Source organism: Neolamprologus multifasciatus, chromosome 6 (assembly GCF_963576455.1).
Source record: "Neolamprologus multifasciatus chromosome 6, fNeoMul1.2, whole genome shotgun sequence".
Classification (NCBI taxonomy): domain Eukaryota; kingdom Metazoa; phylum Chordata; class Actinopteri; order Cichliformes; family Cichlidae; genus Neolamprologus; species Neolamprologus multifasciatus.
Window position 1 is genome coordinate 4546770 of NC_140444.1, and position 22807 is coordinate 4569576.

At 40.5% G+C, this 22807-nt stretch overlaps 1 protein-coding gene and 1 long non-coding RNA gene across 3 annotated transcripts in view; one reads left to right on the forward strand and one right to left on the reverse strand.

The window, feature by feature from the left end:
* Positions 1 to 22807, forward strand: part of LOC146516196 (uncharacterized) — a 390625-nt gene that overhangs the window by 239519 nt on the left and 128299 nt on the right. The gene's annotated exons all lie outside the window — the stretch shown is intronic.
* Positions 1 to 22807, reverse strand: part of LOC146516201 (endonuclease V-like) — a 111732-nt gene that overhangs the window by 18529 nt on the left and 70396 nt on the right. Inside the window, exon 10 of one of the 2 annotated variants that reach the window (XM_085162789.1) lies at positions 1 to 22807. This exon is cut by the window's right edge and continues 20512 nt beyond it. The exons of the other annotated variant lie outside the window; for it this stretch is intronic. The gene's annotated coding sequence lies outside the window, so the exon portion shown is untranslated. 2 annotated transcript variants of the gene reach the window in all.

Genomic DNA, 22807 nt, shown 5'->3' on the forward strand with positions numbered 1-22807 from the left:
AAATGAGACTTTCAGGTGCTCGACATTTGCTGTTACCAGTTAGCAGAATCACTGTCAGTCGACACTCTGAGCATTGTTTAAACAAAAACCTAAATGTTATTATATTCAGAGATAACAAGGTTCAGATAGCAAGTCAGTATAATAATCAACCCATCTATAATGTATTTATTAGGGGTGGGGGGAAAAAAATCGATACTGTGTAGTATCGTGATATTTTGTTTGCTAATAATGTATCGATACAGAGACAGCAGAAATTGATATTTTGTTACAAAAAAGGTTTTTGTGCTCTGACTTCAGAGCATGTTGATCCTTTTTCTGAGCAAGAATCCTGACATTCCTTCACTGTCCAAATGTGTTTAACTTTTTTTATGGCAGCAATAAACATGACAGTTTACTTATTTTAATTTAAGACATGTTTTATTTTAAGTAGGTTTAAAACTTTTTTATTTATTTAAAATTATATTATGTTTTAATTTACTTTCAAATTCTTCAGTTGCTGAAGGGGCTGCATAGTTTTCATAAACTGCATAGTTCAGAATAGCTATAATTGTACCAGATGGTTGCGTTCAGTTAAGTTGGACTAGACTGTAATACAAACTGTTCAGTTTGTCAACAATAAAACTGACATGAGAGAAAGACTGAGTGTGAGACTTTGATATTAGATAAAATGAATATTGATAAAGTTTACCTTTATGTACAGAATCTGAATATCGCAAAATATTTTTAAAAATTGCAATAATATCGTATCGTGCGTTAAGTATTGTGATAATATCGTATCGTGGGATGTATGGTGATTCCCACCTCTAGTATTTATATCTCATAACCCTTGGCTACACAAAGTTATATATATTTGCTGATGACATAGAATTGTTCATTTCCGTGTCCCTAATGATAAAATTCCATAGACTCTCTGTAGAGACTGTGTAGGGCTTGTTATAGATGGTAAGCTGCACTTTCATAATGACATTTCTAATTTGATAATAAAGAAATATCAGAAGCTTCTCAGCCCTAATGTGATTTACAGTTCTTTACTCCATTTCTCTCTTTTTGAACTAAAAAGCATTTATTACTGCTAAAAGCTAATTGTCCACAGAAATCTGCTCTCTGCTTGTTTCAGTTTTCTGTATTCAAATCAATTAAAACTCTCCCAGTGTCCAAGACCCTTAATGGCTCTGAACAACATATCAGACCCACTTTCAGCCTCTAAGGTCTCAAGGCACTCATATCCTTCAGCATCCTAAAGCTTTAAGCCAAGGGTGTCAAACGTACGGCTTGTGGGCCACATCCGGCTGGGGATAATTTCATATGTCAGTTATTAATGGCCTGTCAGTATGTGGGAGCTGAATCTTCAGCCCTGCTGAGAATCCATGCAGGCAGTGGTAGGACTTTATTTTGATGGGCACACCATGCAGCCAATCACATGCAAAGGCAGACTGGGATGATTATGTGAAAGAAGGAAGATGTTCCAAGACAGCAAGTGTAGTTGTGTAGGCCAGGTACACAGAGAGACGGGGGAGCTGGATTTAAATGCAAGCATGTCGGAAAAAAGCGACAAAAGGAGCACAAATGTTAAATGAGCAGCATCCGGCTGCATTTTAATGATAGTGGAGACTGCAAAGCGGAGGAAAGAATTTATAAAATTAGGAGCTGGATAAAGTAATACCTGTTTGTATTTTCAGCCATTTTCCATTGTGGAGGACAAAAACGTTCATACTAATGTAGGCCTTAAATCTCATGTGTGTTCTCCCTCTTTTAAGTCCATTTTCCATCCATCCATCCATCCATCCATCCATCCATCTTCATCCGCTTTATCCGAGGCCGGGTCGCGGGGGCAGCAGCCTAAGCAGAGAGGCCCAGACCTCCCTCTCCCTAGCCACCTCCTCCAGCTTATCCGGGGGAACACCAAGGCGTTCCCAGGCCAGCCGAGAGATATAATCTCTCCAGCGTGTCCTGGGTCTGCCCCGGGGCCTCCTCCCAGTCCATTTTATCAAAACAAAACTAAATTTTAAAAATTCCTTCCTTGAAAAAGATTAAAGTTACAGCTCAGCATTGAATATTACATCCTATAAACTAAATACAAAGTGTCTTTGAATGGCAGAGATGCAGAAATGTGTGCATGTAGCTCACCACAATCAAGCTCAAGCAGAAATTTTGGACTTTTAACTGTACTTTCACAAGTTTTACAGCTTTTCGTTCTGATAAAAACCTCAGTTATGGCCATTCATACTACACAAAGTAATTAAGCAATAAACAACCCCAATGCCCCAGCTACCGGGAGCGAGAGGGAGAACATCTGGTTTAACGTGATGTAGCGCCTGATCCGTTATTTAAATATAGACATGTGTAGTATCCATAGAGACGTCAGGATCTCAGCTGAAAGCTCGCAAAACCATTTCAACAACCACCAAACAGCTAAAGAAGCAAACGATTAAAGACAGATTCCTCAAAAAGATGTAAACACAAAGCACGGACCCACCCGTTCACCTGACGGCACAGACATGCCCTCAGGTGCTGAAAGCAGTTTCAAAACCACAGGTTTCGTCTAGCTCTGACCAAAATTCACTGAACCTGCCAAAAAAGGACCTCTGGCAAGAAAGCCTAATTTCAGCTTTTTAGTACTGAAGAAATTTCAACGTTCAGAAATCATGCCAAATTACAAAAGGCATGTCTCTAATAAAACCTCCATAACTTCTGCTTTACAGTTTAAAACAAAACAACAACAACAAACTGGACTGAACTACAGAGCCATGTACAATGAGTTTGACACCTCTGCTTCAAACAAATCAAGTTAAAAGATTTTATGAAAATTCTTCAAAAAAAACAACCCCCAGCTAATCTGAAACTTGCACAGGACCATGTGTCAGTTTGTAACAGTTTTTGACTGTTTATGGCTTTTAGGATTTAAAGTATAGTATACATTGTTGCTGATGTTGATGTTATCTTCAATTAAAACCAACCTATTTATTCATTTTGTTCTCTTTTTCAATATTTTTTTTTAATATACTTGGAGTAAAAACTCCTAGTTGATTCAATACCAAAGGGCAGTGTTAAACCTGTATAAGAGTGTTTCAGCTGAACTTTAGAGCTATCTTTCACTAAGTGGTTTTTTGATCTTACAGAACGAAGGAAAGAGATAAAAAGGTTGACCTTTGACATTAGCAGCCAGGCGCCATCTCTGCTAACCTGTCTGACCCGTGTGTTTAGTGATCCGCCTGAGTCAGATCTGGTTTCACTGCCCAACCACAGTCTAATTGTATGTCAGACACACAAGAGTGGACAGAGAATGAGAGCAGATCAGAGGAAATGAGACAGGATCTCTTAGTGCGTGCCGGTGAAAACTAATGGCAACGGAGCCAAAATGTCTCAGTTGCCATTAGAAAACCCTGCTGCACAAGTCTGTAGCTGGTTTCCTTTCACTTTAAACATGTCTACTTTTTCCAGTCAGCATATTTAAACACAAACTGCATGCCTAATTTCATAACCTAAGTAAGAATAGTTAAAACCCATTAACAACCCATTCTACAAAGTCGCAAGTTTACATTGCTATCAGCTTTGCCAGATAATGCATATCTAAAGGCTGTGACATTTTGTGATAGTTATACCTGCTAAACACCAGTATGTTAGCTTTGCTATTAAATAAGATGCACATGCTTTGCCTCTAAGTTAAAATTCTAAGTTATTTGCTGATTATGAGGGGATGTAATATTTATTTCTGCAGTTGAAAACAATTTCAAACTGCACAGTATTGATCCGACTGTTAGAAAGAGGTTAAAAAAAGGAATCGGGCCTCTGCACATCCTTCTTTGTACAACGTGCATGCAAAAACTGCAAATAACAGCAACATTAAGTAAACATTACAAGTACAACACATTATTAAGTCACAGAGATTTTTGAACTGAATGCAGTTGCATGATATACACTTGAGGCTAGCTCCAAAAGCAATCTTACAGTAAAAAATAAACATGTTTGCAGCATAGTACAAAAATGATTTTGGTCTCTATGCATAATTCTTCCTTCTTAACAGCTTTATGGTGGGTGAATATTTATATAACATCCATCTGGATACTGGAGATAGAGGTATGGCTGCATGGACACACAGGTGTCCTGAGACAAGGAGCTGCAGCCAGTTGCTGTTTGTTTCCTTTTTACTAATTTGAGGAACTAAAAACTCATGTTTGTATTGTTGATGCCTTTGAGAATCTTTATGTAAATATCTATTAAACATTACAGCATATTGTGAGATACCAACTGCCCAAGAAGTTTGTTTCTTCAGCTTTGCTGAGTAATTAGTCTGCTACTTAATTGGTAACCAAGTAACAGTGATTAGCAGATATGTGTGTCTGTGCATTGCACCCATATAGTTTATAGATGCAGCTTGCTAATTATGCTCACTCGGGTTAGCTGATGACTTAGTACCTCACCCTTTCATCCAAGTACGGTCACTTCTAGCACCAAAAACTCAACATAACAGGAGCCAAATGCTGACATTGAGACTTCAAACTGTGGAGTCCGGAAACAAACAGGATGATGGTGGTTATATCTTTTATATGTGTTCATAAGGAAGTAATGACACTGACCTTTAATTTACATAACATGAACAAATGGGCATCGATTTATTGTGGAACATTAGTCAGCTTCCCTCTCACTGCACACCAAGATGAAAATGCCATATAGCTTAAAAAAGAAAGAGGAGGAAGAAGAGAAGCACTGCTTATGAAACATACTGTACAGCAGTCAACAACAGCTGGTCTCTGGGTGTTTTTAATGTACAACAATACATTTAGATTTGATAACCCATGGTCTCACACACACACACACACACAGTTCTGAAAATGCATCCGCGTGTGTAGAAACATTTGCACATAAAACTCTCTGCAGTCAGCACATTTGTAGATGGTAAACAAGCCTCCGAGCTTCTTTGCCATGCTGGTCAGGCTTTAGGCATTACTAGCGTACACAAGATTTCCTCCACCCACACACACACACACACACACACAACCACACAGCTGTAAACATTAGCAATATTTTCCCATTTCCTCTGCAAGGCAGGCAGGAGAGCAGTAGATCTTCAGCCCTTCACTGGTAATAATCTCCTTTACACTTCACCGTGCCAGGGAGATGAATCGTGGTGGATGGGGTCACAGTGTGTGTGTGTGTGTGTGTGTGTGTGTGTGTGAGAGAGAGAGAGAGTGCAAGAGAGGGAGAGAGAGAGAGAGAGAAGGGGGCTCTGATGTACCATGTGAAGGCTGCCCTTTATGGTCTTTGCATGTGGGATGCAGACAGAGGCCAAGGCCAGAGGTGCTGAGCTGTTTTCACTGATGCATATGAGGTCACCGTTTTGTGTAAAGACCTCTAATTTTCCAAACAGCTTTAGGTCACCTTTTACGGCTGATATACATATTGTACTTTCAGTTGATATAGTAGCAATAATTATCTTAGATTATGCTATGTTTTGCCGTGAAAATGTGTTTTCTCGTATCAACAACACAAACATCCTTCCTTCCTGTGGACACAGAAATATCCATCCATCCAAAGAGGCTGATGCCGTCCCAGCTACAAACAGAGTGGTACCTCTGAGGCTCAATTACTAACATTAATAGTACTTCTATAAAATCTGCGTACAGTATGCAAAGTATAAACTTCTTGGTGGATATTTTTACTTCATGCATTTCTTAATATTCGGTGTATTTTTTGATTAATAAAACAAAACTATAAAATAAGTATTTCTTTAATGAGCTGCTGGCTGTAGTTTCCTATTTATTATTTATTTCATACCACGAGCACACTTTCAAACTATTACTTTAAAAAAGTACCAAGAAACCAAAATTATTGATGCATGTGCTCCCATGTGTCTCATACATTAATGAAATAGTCAGTTTGTATTGTTGCTACACTGAGAGTTGAATTACTGCTTTTTTCCTCTTGTCGTATTTTACTATGATTATTTTCAGCTGCACGGGACAATCGTAACGTTAAATTAGCGAACCAGACATTTGCTCGCTGTACATCAGAGAGAGAAGCTAGACTCACACATAAGATCTTCACCTTGAGCCCTAATCACTAATGCATAATGGCATCAGACTTAACCCACGTCACCTGTGTGGGTATCTGGAGTGTTTGGGTGGTTGAGTTCACAAAGGGCTCTAAAGGCAATAAAAATGAGCGATGTTGAGCCACCATCATAAAATAAAAAAGCCCCATTTCCAGTGTTTTATTTTGCATCTATTCTGACAGTTTTTACTTTGTTTGGCCTTTTCTTGTTAAACATTTCGCTGGTCTTTCCAAGTAAACATTCTGCTAGGAAAAACAGAACTGAGCAGTTTGATACCACAAATACTTTTTATTTACCTACAATTCACATAAGTCCAGCGACAGACAATAAATAACTTTAACTGCTTTTTTAACTGAGGAATTTATTTCCTATTTGTTTTGTCTGCGTAACCAGTGTGTTCCTGTGTTGAAAGGTAAAAAGAAAGAAAGACCTCAAAGTAATTAACTCGTTCCAGCTCCCACAACCAAGTCGGGAAGAGGGTTAGCTCAACCCAACAACTTCCAAGCTAGCAAGAATTATCCATTCATACCCAGTGTTGGGAAAGTTACTTTTAAAATGTATTCCATTACAGAATACATGCCCCAAAATGTATTCTGTAACGTATTCTGAATACTTTGGATTACTTAATATATTATCATGCTGTTTACAACTACGTGAATGTACTATTGCTGTGATTTATTACTGTTACTGAAGGTCCGCGGCCTATTGTTTCGGAGGAAAACACGAACACGAGTCTTAATAGCTTACTTACAACTGGGCTCGTCAGGCACTCTTCTTGGCTGCAGTGGTTATTATTATATTTACATGCTTCCAGCTCCCGTTTTTGCTCGATGACAGCTCGTACTTTTCCTTTTTCTCCCTCCCTCGCTCACAGACACATAACGGGTATGGCAGTCCATTCTCCCTGCAGCACGGACTACACTGCCTATGATGCTACATTCTTTAGAGCTATACCTGTAGCATTTTGCCTATTAGCTTAGCACAACAACAACAAAAAGGCCTCTCTCACCCAGGAAACACGCAGAGAGAGAGCGTCGCCCTGTAACCATGGCAACCATAACGCTGCCGCCTGGAACAACAGAACGTAGCTGTCAAACAAAACCCAAACAGGCCTGACCCGCCACAATATGAAACAGGGAAGTACCGCCGTGTAATCCATTTATTTCAACAAAGTAACTGTATTCTAAATACCACCTTTTTAAACGGTAACTGTAACGGAATACAGTTACTCATATTTTGTATTTTAAATACGTAACGGCGGTACATGTATTCCGTTACTCCCCAACACTGTTCATACTAGCATTGACGGTGCCTAGAACACATATGTGGCGCACAAGTACTACACATTTATAGCATCTAGCAAAGACAGGCATACTGATGACAATAACTGAACTAAAAACACACAATCAGAAACATCAGGGTGGCTAAATATTCAGTATATGTGTGTTGTACAGTGTTAGAAAATGTCACGGTCTGCGGAGACAGGCCGTGTGGTGGTGTGTGTGATGGACCCAGGTGCGTACACAAGTGAGTAGATGGGAGTAACTTAACAGAAAGTGAGCCTTTATTATGGCTGAAGACAAAGCGTACAAACAAAGCAGGGATAGCGTGACTAAACTAGACTATAACTAAACTGGGAAAACTAATACTGTGACAAACTAAGAAGACTCAGAGACTATGGTGATGATCACTGCAAAGACTGACCGTGAAAACGTGGAAGTGAGAACACAGACGACGCGACACTGAACACAGCAAGACTGAGAACTAAATACACACATGAGGTGATCAGGGGAAGTGGAGACACATGAGGACACAGCTGACTAGAATGAAACATAATTACAGCACAGGGGAGAGTAAACCTAAATGCAGTGAACAAAGAACACCAGACACTTTCAAAATAAAACAGGAAACCCAGAGACATGAAGATAAATCATGACATGAACTTAACATAACCACACAGACATGAAACATGACAGGTAGACGCACAAATCAGGGAGACTGAGTACAGGGGGAGATGACAGAAACAACTAAGAAATGAAGGACTAAATAGCCACCTAGAAATTAACTAGATCAAAAATGGATACAAAAATACATAAAACTCAAACACTGGGTCACATGACCCAGCCCATGACAGAAAAGAAATGACACCAAACTCTCCCACAGGGGAATTGTAGAAATAGGGAGAGGCCAAAGGGGTACTCTGGAATTGATAGGGGTGCACCACAGAAGAAGAGGAAAAGGATGAGGAGGGGACTGATAATGGGCATAACTACAGGCTTGGAGGTTTTAAAAGTCAGGTATAAAAGGAACGGTTTGGGGTCTAGAACCCATTTTGTGTAATTATAACAATATGTAATTTATGGCCCAGTTACATCTGTACTTGGGCTGGGTATCATCACTGATTTCTAGAATCGATTCAATTCCAATTCACAAGGTCCCGAATCGATTCGATCCACGATTCGATTTAATTTGATTCGATTCAATTCGATTTGAATCTGGGAAATTTTGACAGTCAGAAATATTATAATTCAGATCAGTACATTTACATATTTTTGTATCTATAAAAAGGAAGCTGACACACGCAAGACTTTATCAAAGGTGTGAGCATCACAGCAGAGGCCTTTGTGTCAAAGTAGCTGAAGATAAAACACAGAAAAACATGAAGGTGATTTTTCCTGGCCTGGGATTTTATAAAAATATTCTGCAGTACATCAAAAACGAAAGAAAACCATTAATCAACACATGAACATTACCTCTGAAGTTACAGCGGTTTTATTAGAGACACGGCTAAGCGTTTTGTATTATGCATAATTCTAAAAAGTTTAAATTTGTTCAGAAGTCTATTGAACGTCAGAAATTAGTTTTTTTTTTCCGGAAATATATAAAACGGAAAAAATAACGTCGTCCGACAGCGCTGTAAACAACGGTAGACTTATGCGTAACAAGCAAGCGAATAATGAAGAAAACAGTACAGAGAGAGAGAGAGAGAGAGAGCTGTGCATCGTGGTAGAAGCAAAACAGTAAAAGTCAGAGTGAATACATGACGATGTTTATGCGAAGCGTAGTTTGGATCTTCTTTTGCTGCTGGTTCGGTCAATATTGTTTGGAGAGACATCAAACTAACAGCTTCAGAATCAGCGCATAAAGGGCGTGAACACAAAGCGCGGACCGCCGACAGATCAGAATCAGCGAGCTGTCGGCTTTCAGCCCCGACTGTGAGAAAGGCGACGTCTAACTGATTCTGATCCGCGGGCTGCGCTGTGTGTTTAAGTCTTTGTGCAGAATCCGTGTACCTGCTCTCATTTACTGTCTTAGCTGTTTGGTGGTTGTTGAGATTTCACCTGAGATTCTGGCATTTCGGGCAAAATAAATTTATATTAAAAAATCGATTCAGGATTTTAATGAATCGATTTTACGTTATCCAAGCCAGAATCGATTTTAATCGATAAATCGATTATAAAAACCCACCCCTAATATATACCATAATGAATTTACAAACCACGGACAACATGAGTGTGTTAAGTGCTGGATTCATTACATGGACACAGTGTCAGTTTTGTGACTGAAATGTGTACACAGGTTTAGGGGAAGAGAGCATTCAGGTGAATCATACGAAGTGATTTACTAAGATTCATAGCATGCAATTTACTGCAGACTGCATGTGTCTTATACTGGAACTTTCTTGCTTTGCATAAAAATGGCAGTAATTCCCACACAGTTGTGCAGTGCTGTTGTTAAAGGTCTTAAATTAAAGCTCGGTCTGCACCTCATTTACATTCTGATTGTTTTGATTCAATCCATCCAAGGCAAGATTACCCAAAAAAGTGTTACTGTCCCAAAACTTATCCATAACTGTACCATACGCATACGTACCAAAATATGCTTTCTGTATGGTGAAAATGTATTTTCACTTTTATGAGTAATTTATGACATGAAGTTTTGTATCTGGGTTGTTTTAATGAATCCTGAGGTGTCCCTTAAGCAGTATACGTGACCTTGGATATGATTCTTGACTATTTTATCTCATGTGTCTTTATTCATTTAAGCACATTGTGTAAGTATAAATATTAATATCCCAGTCCAGAAGACATATATGAATGTGGGGCTGTTCAGTTTGTTGATCGCTCCGTCTTTGTGACATTTCAGTGTTTACACATTTAGAAAACATCACAAGAATATGTAAATCTCATGCTCACATTTAATTAAAATGCAAACAGCTTCACAAAAATGCAATAAATAACTACAAAAGCTATCATTTACTGCAAGACAGCGCCTACCTTGAGCTCTTTTCCCTACACTATCCTATGTTTTGTTTTGTTTTTTTGGGGAGTGGCAGTATGACCACATTCACGTGTCACTGATGGGCAAGTCTCTCAGGAAAGTGAATTACAGAAAGTGTGTGTAGGTATTAAGCACTCCTGCCTATGAAGTGATTGTGCAATCGAAGTGCAGCAAGGTCGATTTTCATCTGAAGTTTGAATGAGATCAATGTGCACTGTAAAAGAGTTTATGTGCAGATACATGATTCATGTGTGGAGACATACATTCTATTTAAAACCTTTAAAAATAAAAACATCAAGGTTCAGCCTTTTACTTTAGCTTCTTTCACTTTAAGAAAAGCCAAGATTTTTTACAGCTTCATCGGTTTTCACCTTTAACTGCTCAGACCTCTTGTATCTATAGTCGGCCTCACATTCTTAGGCTCAGTGGTTCCCAAGCCAGCCAAGAGTCATAGGGCCAGATCTGGGGATTGTGGGTAATCTGACAGGTGTGATTAGTTTTACAGGTGATTTACAGTTGTATTCTTTACAAACACAGGTGCAGTCAGTTCATTTCAATATCAAGTGCAAAAAATAAGACATGCCTTTTTTGTGTATCACATTCTGATTCAGTAAAAGGACTAGATGTTACAATCCCTGACTAGGGATGGGTACCGGTATCCGGTGCCATTATGGCATAAACAGTAGTAACCAGACCGAAAAGCAGCGCACATTTCGGTGCTTTTTTTTTCCTGAGATGTCATACACTTTGGATTCTAGCCAATCATTTTACGTTTGCAAGCGTAGTAGGCGGGGCCAGGTACGTACGTTCTTTAGAGCAGATTAAAAATGTCCAAGGCGAAGTGGTCAAAAGTCTGGCTGTACTTCACAGCAAAAGATGCAAACTCAGCAGCCTGCAACAAGTGCTTTAAGCTGATACTGTGATACTGTCAAAGGAGGTAACACCTCAAATCCGATGAAACACCTGGTGACGCATAGCGTTTTCTTAAAAGCCAAGAAATGCACCGTATTTGATAGCTTGCTGCAAGACCTCACACCGAGCACATCTACTGCAGGTGTGGTGCCTGTTATTGGACCCGGAGTTAGCAACATCCTCCAAAAACCCGAAGAGGAGAGTCCTGGCCCCTAGCCCTGCCTGTGTAGCAGAAATGATGACGGATGATGATGCAGCAGCAGCCGTTCTTCTCTGCATGAGTAGCTTAATGTTGTTCTTGTGTAATTTATGTTGAGTAGGCTAACCACGTTATTACATTAATGCATGTAAGGTGAACAGCAAACATCATCATAGCTACATGCGGCTGTCTTCTTGTTTGATGGCAGATACTCCCTTCACCCTGGCCAAAAAGGCTAAAATGACCAAAGAAAAAGTGGAAAACAGCTAAACATGAGAGGTTTTTGGACAAAGTTTGTGTTTTTCCATTGATTAAGCACTGCTTCCAGCCAAGAACTTTACCAGGGGGACACATTATTGTGTGCCTCAACTTTCAGTCTTTTACCCAACCTAATCTGCCAATTTTTTCTTTCGTGGTTAGGTTTAGGAATTAGAGATCTGATCTACATTATCATATTAAAATTTGGGACACATCGCCTTGGATTCATCGGGTGTTTTGGCCATTATCACTAGACACCCTCATCTAAGGAGGCCCTGCCAGGGTTGATCAGGCCCCGGAGTGTCACTGGTTTATGTTAAATTGTTATTTCTCTTCTTCTTTCTTCTGTTTAGTTCCTACAGTTAATTTTCACTGCAACTGAGAAGTAATGCTTACCTCTTTAACATTTATGGAGCCTCACTTCTTCAAAGGGATAGAAAAGGTGATGGAGAGAAGTAAGACAAAAGGGACAAGATAGGAAAGAACAGAGAGGAGAGCTGGAAGGAGGCACCTGATCTGGCATCCCCCACCTCCCTCACACCTCACAAATGTTTGTAACTCAGGTTGTGCGCTTGATTTAAATTCTCTCTTCAGTATATTTTGCATCTTGAGAAACGAAATCCCAGAGTTCCTACATTTTACATGCAATCCTGTCACAGCTTTCTCTTTGTAAATAATGACAGTACTTTTTTTAAGCCAATAAACCTAGCCCATAATCTCCCCAGCATGTCCTGGGTCTGTCCTGGAAGCCTAGACCCCCTCAGCTGGCTCCTGTCAATGTGGAGGAGCAGCTCTTCTCTGAGCTCTTCTCTCTGCCTCCAAGGCTTAGACCTTGAACCCTTTGGAGTGTCAGCTGTCTCTTTATTACAGAGATTTGGTAAAGTGTACTCTCCCCCAATCATGAACAACATCCTGACAAATTCCTCGTCTTGGGGCAGCACCTCTTCTCCAGCGTTGCACTCTTTTCTGGCTGCTGAAAAGAGTGCAAGAGTTTTAAGTTTTTATCTCATATTTATAAAATCATTGGAATAGTCTTACTCTCACTAGTCTCAACTAGTTTCCGTGAAGAAGAAGTCAATTAAAAAAAGTATTTACTGGTCACACCCTTGAAGTATCTATATCAGGGGTGTCAAACTCAAATACACAATGGGCCAAAATTCAAACAAACAAAGTTGCGGGCTAACGTTAATATTTATTGAAATATATTTATTCCTCCAGATATAAGAATGAATCTTTTCTTATGGACTCAAACACGTTTTGCTGAAAAACTGAATATGGAACAAGCAAAGCTTAATACTAAACGATATAAATATTAGCTGTATAATACCAGTAGGCCAGCTCTAATAGTAATTTGGTATGGCTTCGCGGGCCAAATGTAATTAGGCTGCGGGCCAAATTTGGCATGGTAAATCAGTGGTCTCCAACCTTTTTTGCGCCACGGACCGGTTTATGCCCGACAATATTTTCCTGGACCGGCCTTTAAGGTGTCGCGGATAAATACAATAAAATAAAACTAGTACTGGTACCAAAAAAAAGAAAATTTATTCATAACACACGTGAAAAGACCCAGGAAAACCAAGTAAACGATAAAAACGACAACAAAATAATGCTGAAAACCGATAAAAACCCTGAAAACGATACATTTCACACCTCTCGCGGCCCGGTACCAAACAACTCAAAGACCGGTATCGGTCCGAGGCCCGGGGGTTGGGGACCGCTGTGGTAAATGGCCTGTATTTGTATAGCGCTTTTACTAGTCCCCCCTAGGGACCCCAAAGTGCTATACACACCCAGTCATCCACCCATTCACACACACATTCACACACTGGTGGAGGCAGCTACAGTTGTAGCCACAGCTGCCCTGGGGCAGACTGACAGAAGCGAGGCTGTCATATCGCGCCATCGGCCCTTCTGGCCAACACCAGTAGGCGGTAGGTGAAGTGTCTTGCCCAAGGACACAACGACCGAGACTGTCCGAGCCGGGGCTAGAACTGGCAACCTTCCAATTACAAGGCGAACTCCCAACTCTTGAGCCATGATCGCCCCCTCTGGATGAAAGAGAGGAGAGGATGATTGACAGGTGACGTGATAATATAGAACTTGGAGTATGTGAGATGATGCACTTTCAGGCCTCAGATCAACACTGTGACGTTAGCAGTAACCTGACTGATAAGGACATGGCAGTGTGACAGAGAATGGGACACCTGGCACTGAGCCGGTCCCCAGGAGATGCTTGCTACCTACGCACAACGCTGACCGACTTATGGAGGGGGGGAAGAAAAAACGTAGACGCACCAAAATTTATGGCTGACATCTGCGGTGTGGTGACAGGCCACAAGTCAAGATCAGAGGCTGAGTTTGTAAGAACTCATGCCTTCATGATTCAAAATGACATCAACAGCACATTAGGAGCTGACACTTTTACCAAATATTTACGACAGAAACCTAGAGGAGCAGACTTTGCACACTGCGAATGCATCAGATGTGCATAAAACATAATGTTGCAGATTAAACTTCTCATATATAAGTTTACGGTCATCATTAATTGGATTGTGCTATGCAGAAATAAGTTTTTAATGAAGACATTTTTACGTGGGGCGATAAAAAGGAGGCTGCACCTACTCCCGGGATAAATAAGGATGCACTGGCCAAGGCAGTAAGATATAAATATAGATATAAATGAGCATGCAGATGATGCGATTCGAATTTCAGCCAATGGTTTAAAGCTGGAATACTGATGCAGTGGTGGAGGCAATGCACAAGCAGCAAAGACGGAGCTCAGAGTGTGAGAGAAACACAGCCTGTGCAGAACACATTTAACTTAATGTCCAAACTGCAACACTGAATCTTTCTGGACTGTTTAACTTGTGGCATTTGTTTATCAAATGTGCCTCATGTCAGTCACAAACATGTGAAAAAAGTAGTTAATGTCACCATCTGATCTCTTTTAGCATTTTGTACTTTTTGTAACTAATGTTTTTCATGCTTTGAATTTAGTAACACAAAAGTGATTTTGTTACAAATTATTCTCTGGTGCTTTTTCTTTCTCTGTGCTCTCGCTCGGTTTTTGTTCATCTAGCATTTGCAGTCGATAATGAAACACTGTTGGCATTCCTTTGAAAACAATGGATCCTAATGAGATTATCCTGAAATCAGCTCAACAGTAGTATTAGTAATAGTACAAAAGGTGTTATGTTGGTCTACTGCTATTAGCAACATGTAAAGGCATTGTTAGCAGCAGAGACCACAGACTGCTTTTGGCAGTGTTAACATCAACAGCTTGCCTGCTGAAGCCCACTGGCTCCTTTCCAAAAAGAAATTATTTACAAAAAAAGGAATTTTCTCTCCTTTTCAGCCAGTGGAAGAGCGAACAGGAACAGAGCACTATTGTGACGGCTAATAAATGCTGACAGTGTGTTTAAATTCTGCTCAGGATTCAATAACTTACACTACATCTCCATACCTAGCCTGACTGATTTGGCTGAACTGTCCCTACCACATGTGCAGCTTCTTGACTAATCAGTCAAAGAGAATCAGTGAACAGCGAGAAGTTCAGTTACAGTCCTTCCATTTTCTGTCCATCTGTCTCTATGGTTTCTGCTCTACAGCAGCTGCTTGCCAATAGCTGACAATCGCTTTGAAGAGATGCTCCTTCATACTGAATTCTGATTGGGCCAGTGCACAGTGTGATATGATTCACTGCCTTGCCTGACAGCTGTGTACCAGAGTGAGAAGGTGATGGACGGGAAGCGGAGTCATAGAGACGACTGAAGCTGGAGAAATGAAGGAGAGGAAGGCAAAGATAATAGGGGAAAAAGGACCGAGTCATCTGAACGGTGGACAAAATTGGATGTGGAGAAAAAAGGAGGGAGAAAGAAAAGAATAAGATTGAAAGGCAGAAGAGGAAAAAGTTAGAAAGAAAAAAGGAAACGTACAAGATAAAGAGACAGGATGGGCAGAGGTGCAGGTGTGACATTAAAAGTCAGGTTTTAGCTGCTGAGCCTTGACACTGAATCCAAGATAAGAAGGGGGAGAAAAGATGAAGTCTGTTACATCCTGTCAGTGAAGAGAACTGACATAAACATGCATACAGTGCACCTATAACAATCAGCCCTACTGCCACATAGCTACATTTTCTGTAGTTTAACAAACGCTAAAACAATCAAGCACATTACTCCTATTCTCAAACTTTTCTGTGTCCCAAAGGAGAGATTTAAAAATATTTCTACTAGTTTACAAATCACTAAAAGGGCCGAGCTACATTTCAAATCTTCTTTTGCCTTATGAAACATCCTGAACTCTCAGGTCAGCAGGAACAGACCCTCTGTGTGTTGCTAGAATTAGAACAAAAGAAAGTGAAGCAGCTTCTAGTTTTGATGGTCCTCACCTGTGGAACAAGGATGATCTGATATCGTCGTGTTGGTGTTGTTCCCAGATCATAATGAAAATGTTGTTCCAGGTTCAACATTGCAAGTGACCAATCACATTATTGTGACGTTATTCTTTTGCGCACCAACCCATTCGTGTATTTATGAAATTCCAATGTTGCAAGGACAATATCAATTCTGCTTAGCGTTTATTAAAGGGTTAGGGTCAGGGTTAGTGTCAGGGTTAGGGTCCGTTGATCGGCGGACAAAGGCGGTTTCTTAAGTTTAAGTACAGCTTTTTGTTTTACGCCGGTTTTTCCCAAAGTCGCAAAAGTATGACATCACAACATTCTGATTGGTCACTTGCAATGTTGAACCTGGAACAACCTTTAGTATGATGATCTGGGAACAACACCAACACAAGGATATCAGATCGTGCGTGGAACAAGCTCCCTGAGATCAGCTAAAACTAAATCTTTATTACGCTTATCAATAAACCGTGTCTGCAACCTCCTCTTAACCTTATATTAATTTCTAATGGGTGTTTTCCTGTGTTCACACACGATATAAAGATTATTCCCTGCAAGAGTTAACAGCTGTCTTTACTGGATCCTTCTATAGTTTTACTGCTGTTTTGAAATTGCTTTCACAAAAGTTTTAGTAGTAAAACCAGAGAATCCTGTACTACACAACAGGATTCCATCTTAACCAACTTCAGGGTTAACCAAGGTTTTCAATACTACAAAGGTACAAAGCATCACTTCTTTCTAGAACAGTGGTTCTTAACCTGGGTTCGATCGAACCCTAGGGGTTCGGTGAGTCGGTCGCAGGGGTTCGGCAGAGCCTCCACCGTGACATGCACGGCTCATTTTGTGCACCAATATCCCATACCTATGTCTTGAATTTGAAAAAAATCATATTTTATTTTTCACTAAAGAGGGGTTCAGTGAATGCGCATATGAAACTGGTGGGGTTCGGTACCTCCAACAAGGTTAAGAACCACTGTTCTAGGGTAAATTGCCATGTAATATAACCTGAACATGACAGTACGTTTATCAATACTTTTATCCATAATTATGGTTGGTTAGAAGCTACCAACGGCACCCTTTCATGACAGCGTGCAGGAGAAACTTAGGACACCAACTGTCTGCCATCTATAATCCAGTTTTAAGACGCCTTAACGCCCGCTCACATCCTGGGCCATCTGACCTCAGGAATTCGCATGATAAGGTGGGGCCAGGTTTCACAATGAGCTCACCCGAAACCCTGGCTGATTGTGACCCACACCCAGTTTCACACCTTGGCTCAGGCGATTAAAGGATCATCAGGGGGTCCTTTTGTCCCTCTTTGGGGGGGAAACTCCCACTAGGTTTATATCTGGGACTCTCCACCATTTGACCTTAGAACTGAAGAAGCTTCTCGGATGAGAGGTGAAACGTCTTCAAGACACTTAAAGAAGTCCAGATGCTTTTCTTTGCAAGCTCCTTTGACTACGAGGACCTGGATGACTGAGAACCTTCACAGATACTTAGGATTTGATAACCAGCTCTGCGTGACCGTTTATCCAGATTGTTAAGGTAAATAGATCCTGGGTACAGTATGCTGAACTTGCATGCTGTCTACAGTAGACATCTGTGAACACTTCTAATTGTTGTTGTAACATTTCTGTCATCATGCTTTACTTAACAACATGCACAGATATATTGTTTATACATTGTAACTGTCTCTTTGCATTCCTCTTTCCAGCCCTCTGCATTACTCTGCGTCTAAATAATGCTATTCAGATAAATTTGACTTGACTGTGACAAGCTGTCTTTCATAAATTCATGAACGTAGAGTAGATGACACTTGCATGCATGTGCGTGACATTTGACTTTGAAATCAAATACCAACATAGCTGATTCACTGCTCATCTCGTCAACAAATCACACTCTTGCCTCTTGCCTGGAGTAAAACCATATTACTCTGATGCAAATCAGCTGCAGTGGGCGTGATGCATGGAACAGGATCTCTTTAGGAAACTTGCAGGCAATACAAGCCGCCACTACTCATGTTGATCTACTCTGCACCAACAAGCACATTCTGGCTTATGAATGGCCTGTGAGACGGAGCTTTACAGTGGGCTGCAGTGAAAGAGCCTTTGGGTTCTTTATGGTGACTAATGTGTGTGTGACTGAGCAAGCGGGCTTAGTGCATGTGTGTGTGTGTGCATATAAGCTGAAGCTTTTTCCCACGGTGAAGTGTAAGCATGATGACATATTGCAAAATAAATAAATAGGAAAGCCCATACTCATGAGCTCAAACACATACCTGCAGCGGGAAGCTCAGGGGAAATGTGGGAATGTGAGTGAAGAGCCACACGTGGGCGAGAGGGGATAATGGCACCGTGGGATGTCAATATGAGAGGCTGATGCTGCAGATCAGAACGTGATTATTTCAGAGGCTTCAAACTATATTTCCTCAGAGGTTATAATTAGTGTACATGGGCATAAGTGTGTGCATATGTTATAAGAAGAGTTTAAAGTCAAGTGTGCGTGTATGTGGGTAAATATGACAGAAAGAGTGAAAGGGGACAGAAACGCCGGCCTGAAGTCCTACCACTGCAGCACCTCATCCTAATGAAGAGTCACCAACAAAAAGTTTAGTGTTAATGCATCTGATATGATATGACACACATGGGTACTTATGCAAACTTATGCAAAACTGCAAAGAGCTGTAAAGTGGGAGAGTCAGTAATTAAAAAAAACCCAAAAAAACAACAACACAGAGGCGTGGATGTCCCGTCTCCTCTTTTGGAGAATCTCCTAATGCTCTGAATCCAGTTAATTTATCTTTTATTTAGTCAGTGGTAGTTTTCAGCGGTGCTTAGTGGATTAATAAAAAGTTGGAATGGATCTGGATGTTGGCCCTGAATCTAGTTTTGTTGGAGATTTCTTCCTGTTACAAAAAGAGGTTTTTCCCTCCTACTGTTGCCAAATCTTACTGATTTGGTGTCTCTCTCTAAAACTGTTGGGCCTTAAAATATAAGCGCTTCTACTGAACTGGCAGCACTACATAAATAGAATTCAAAGGGTCATCCAACACAGCGGTCCACAACCCCTGGGCCTCGGACCGGTACCGGTCCGTGAGTCGTTTGGTACCGGGCCGCGAGAGTTGAGTCTCAGGTGTGAAATGTATAGATTTCAGGGTTTTTATCGGTTTTCAGCGTTATTTTGTTATTGTTTTTATCGTTTACTCGGTTTTCCTGGGTCTTTTCACGTGTGTTATGAATAAATCTTCTTTTTTTTGGTACCGGTACTAGTTTTATTTTGTTGTATTTATCCGCGACACCTTAAAGGCCGGTCCATGAAAATATTGTCTGGCATAAACCGGTCCGTGGCGCAAAAAAAGTTATACCATGATAAAAAAGGCCCAACATTACCGCTTTAATTAGATTTTTAACAGCCTGGTAAACAAATGATTTTTGCTACTTTTACCCTTCACAATACTTATTCTATGGGTATTTTACATTAAATTAAGGCACATTATTATTTATTGGACAAATTCACTAAAAAATTTCCAAAAAGCACCAAAACCACAAACACAGAGTTCAGCGACTCGATTAGTTGTACAGCTACCTGTGCAGGCAAAGCACACACACCTCTAATAATGCCCAGCGCCAATTCACAGGTGTCTTTGTCGATGTTTGTATTCAATCTATGGATGAATACGTTATCCAAGCTTGCAAGCATTAGCTTACTGCTAATTACAACATAGCAACCATCAAAATGCTAACACTGAGGCTTCAGGAAGGGACTCCACAACCAACTATGCTACAGTCACACTGGTCCGTGGCGCAAAAAAGGTTGGACCGCTGATCTAACACAAAAGCAAACTTTAAAAAAACACCTCTGGCAGATGTTTGATAATGTTATCAGTGTGTATGACATGCTAGCACGGTATAGATTTTCAATTCAGTTCAATTCAATTCAATTTTATTTATATAGCGCCAAATCACAACAAATGTCGCCTCAAGGCGCTTCATAGATACAGAGAAAAGCCCAACAATCATATGACCCCCTATGAGCAAGCACTTTGGCGACAGTGGGAAGGAAAAACTCCCTTTTAACAGGAAGAAACCTCCGGCAGAACCAGGCTCAGGGAGGGGCGGCCATCTGCTGCGACCGGTTGGGGTGAGAGAAGGAAGACAGGATAAAAGACATGCTGTGGAAGAGAGACAGAGATTAATAACAGATACGATTCAATACAGAGAGGTCTGTTAACACATAGTGAGTGAGAAAGGTGACTGGAAAGGAAAAACTCAATGCATCATGGGAATCCCCCGGCAGCCTACATCTATTGCAGCATAACTAAGGGAGGATTCAGGGTCACCTGGTCCAGCCCTAACTATATGCTTTAGCAAAAAGGAAAGTTTTAAGCCTAATCTTAAAAGTAGAGATAGTGTCTGTCTCCCGAATCCAAACTGGAAGCTGGTTCCACAGAAGAGGGGCCTGAAAACTGAAGGCTCTCCCTCCCATTCTACTTTTAAATACTCTAGGAACAACAAGTAGGCCTGCAGAGCGGGAGCGAAGTGCTCTAATAGGGTGATATGGTACTACAAGGTCATTAAGATAAGATGGGGCCTGATTATTTAAGACCTTGTATGTGAGGAGCAAGATTTTGAATTCAATTCTGGATTTAACAGGAAGCCAATGAAGGGAAGCCAAAACAGGAGAAATATGCTCTCTCTTTCTAGTCCCTGTCAGTACTCTTGCTGCAGCATTTTGGATTAACTGAAGGCTTTTCAGTGAGTTTTTTGGACATCCTGATAATAATGAATTGCAGTAGTCCAGCCTGGAAGTAATAAATGCATGAACTAGTTTTTCAGCGTCACTCTGAGACAGGATATTTCTAATTTTAGAGATGTTGCGCAAATGGAAGAACGCAGTCTTACATATTTGTTTAATATGTGCGTTGAAGGACATATCCTGGTCAAAAATGACTCCAAGGTTCCTCACAGTGTTACTGGAGGCCAAGGTAATGCCATCCAGAGTAAGAATCTGGTTAGATACCATATTTCTAAGCTTTTCAGCGCCGAGTACAATGACCTCAGTTTTATCTGAGTTAAGAAGAAAGTTAGTGGCCATCCAAGTCTTTATGTCTTTAAGACATTCCTGCAGTTTAACTAATTGGTGTGTGTTATCTGGCTTCATGGACAGATAGAGCTGGGTGTCATCTGCATAGCAGTGAAAATGTATGCTATGTCTTCTAATGATGCTGCCTAGGGGAAGCATGTATAATGTAAACAGAATTGGTCCTAGCACTGAACCCTGTGGAACTCCATAATTAACCTCAGTGTGTGAAGAGGACTCTCCATTTACATGCACAAATTGGAGTCTATTAGATAGATATGATACAAACCACTGCAGTGCAATACCTGTAATACCTACAGCATGTTCTAATCGCTCTAATAGGATATTATGGTCAACAGTATCGAATGCTGCACTAAGGTCAAGAAGGACAAGCACAGAGATGAGTCCACTGTCAGAGGCCATAAGAAGATCATTTGTAACCTTCAATAAAGCTGTTTCTGTGCTGTGATGAACTCTGAAACCTGACTGAAACTCTTCAAATAAACCATTCCTCTGCAGATGATCTGTTAGCTGTTTGACAACTACTCTTTCAAGGATTTTTGATATGAAAGGAAGGTTGGAGATTGGCCTATAATTAGCTAAGACTGCTGGGTCTAGAGATGGCTTTTTGAGTAAAGGTTTAACTGCAGCCACCTTGAAGGCCTGTGGTACATAGCCGATTATTAGAGATAGGTTGATCATATATAAGATCGAAGAATTAATCAATGGCAGGACTTCTTTGAGCAGTTTTGTAGGAATGGGGTCTAAAAGACACGTTGATGGTTTGGAGGAAGTAATTATTGAAGTTAACTCAGAAAGATCGATTGGAAAAAAAGAGTCTAACTTAACATCAATGGAACTAAGAGTAGCTGTAGATAATATTACATCTGTGGGATGATTATTGGTAATTTTTTCTCTAATGATAAAAATTTTATTTGTGAAGAAGTTCATGAAGTCATCACTAGTTAACGTTAAAGGGATGGTTGGCTCAAAAGAGCTCTGACTTTTTGTCAGCCTGGCTACAGTGCTGAAGAGAAACCTGGGGTTGTTCTTATTTTCTTCAATCAGTGATGAGTAGTAAGCTGTTCTGGCTTTGCGGAGGGCTTTCTTATAAAGCAACAAACTATTTCTCCAGGCTAAATGATAATCCTCTAAATTTGTGACACGCCATTTCCTCTCCAGATTACGAGTCATCTGCTTTAGGGTACGTGTTTGAGAATTATACCACGGGGTCAGGTACTTCTGATTAGAGACCTTAGTTTTCATTGGAGCTACAGTATCCAGAGTCGTACGTAGTGAGGAGGTGAAATTATTAACAAGATAATCGACCTCTGTTGGGGTAGCGTTCAGATAGCTGCTCTGCTCTGTGTTGGTACAGGGCATTGACGATGATAACAGTGGCTGGATTATATTCTTAAACTTAGTTACAGCGCTTTCAGAAAGACATCTACTTTGATAAAGTCCACTCTCCACTGCTGCGTAATCAATTATTGTAAATGTAAATGTTATCAAGAAATGATCAGACAGGAGAGGGTTTTCAGGAAACACTGTTAAATGTTCAGTTTCTATGCCATATGTTAAAACAAGATCTAGAGTGTGATTAAAGTGGTGGGTGGGTTCTTTTACA